Source organism: Myotis brandtii, unplaced genomic scaffold, assembly GCF_000412655.1.
Source record: "Myotis brandtii unplaced genomic scaffold, ASM41265v1 scaffold24, whole genome shotgun sequence".
NCBI classification, from domain to species: domain Eukaryota; kingdom Metazoa; phylum Chordata; class Mammalia; order Chiroptera; family Vespertilionidae; genus Myotis; species Myotis brandtii.
In genome coordinates this window covers 437,583-438,994 of record NW_005359063.1, presented here as the reverse complement: position 1 = coordinate 438,994, position 1,412 = coordinate 437,583, and positions in this window count along the sequence as shown.

Here is a 1,412-nt window from a genome sequence, read left to right as displayed (position 1 = left end):
GGTGAGGGGCTGATGGCTGTTTGCAGGCTGGTCAAGACCCCTCAGTAGGGACCCTCACCCCATGGAGGTTTGGCCAGCCTGGGTGAGGGGCTGATGGCTGTTTTCAGGCTGGCCACACCCCCTTTAGGGTGGGGGGTCCTCACTGGGTTGCCTGGCCAGTCTGGGTGAGGGGCTGAGGGCCGTTTTCAGGCTGGCCAAGCCCCCCTGGTGACGGAAGCTCCCAGCCTCTCCTTTTTTTCTTTTTTTTAATTCTGGGATTTATTTACCTTCTATAATTGAAACTTTGTTGCCTTCAGTGGAGCTCAGAGCTGGCTGCGGCAGGCAGGAAACTGGGCTTCCTCCATCACTGGAGCAACCAAGCCTCCTGCTCGCTCCAGCTCCGTGGCCACGGCCAGTTGAAAGCAGGTATCTGGGGTTTATTTATCTTCTCTAATTGAAACTTTGTTGTCTTCAGTGGAGCTCAGAGCCGGCCGCGGCAGGCGGGAAACTTGGCTTCCTTCATCACTGGAGCAACCAAGCCTCCTGCTTGCTCCAGCTCCGTGGTTGCCGGCCGCCATCTTGGTTGGGTTAATTTGCATATAGCCGTGTGATTGGCTAGTGGGCATGGCTTAAGGCATAGCGAAGGTACGGTCTATTTGTATGTTTATCTTTTATTAGATTAGATGTGTTTATTATATTATGCATTGTAAGCTCTATAATGGCCAGGAATTTGTCTATTCTGTTCATTGTAATATACCCAGTACTTAGCACAAAACCTATGGCATAGAGTTTATTTTATTTAAAAAACTCTATGCCACAGGCTTTAATGAATTAATGTAAGGATGCATTATGAATAAATGAAAATTAATGAATGGATGGATGGATGAATAGATTAGGAGGAATAAGCTGACTTGACCTTACAAGATTATGGAGTGTATAACATATGGAAATGAACACAAGAGTGTTTGAAAAGCAAAAGACATGTATTGTTGTTAAGCATTTACATTATGTTAACCTTGCTGTCTCCTTGATTGTTTCATTGCTTCCTACTCAGTTTCCTTTTGTTCTACTAAAAAGACAAAAAGGTTTAGAACATGTTGCAATTTAGATTTTCTAGGCACTCTTGCTAAGAAGCAGCCTATTAACATGTCATAGTTAATTAATTTCTTCATAAAAAGATTCAAATCTGATGATCTTTGGGTGATTTGTATATTTATGTGTGTGTGCGCACAATGCATACTATTAAGGTGCGTAGAACTCACAGAGAAGTGTGATGTGCCTCTTCCTTGTCATCCTCGAATACTGCTTTAGCTTAATTGAATTGTTTTCCTTTAATTTTTTCATACATTTTAAAAAGTTGATTTCAGAGAGGAAGGGAGAGGGAGAAAGAGATAGAAACATCAGTGATGAGAATCATTGATAGGATACCTCCT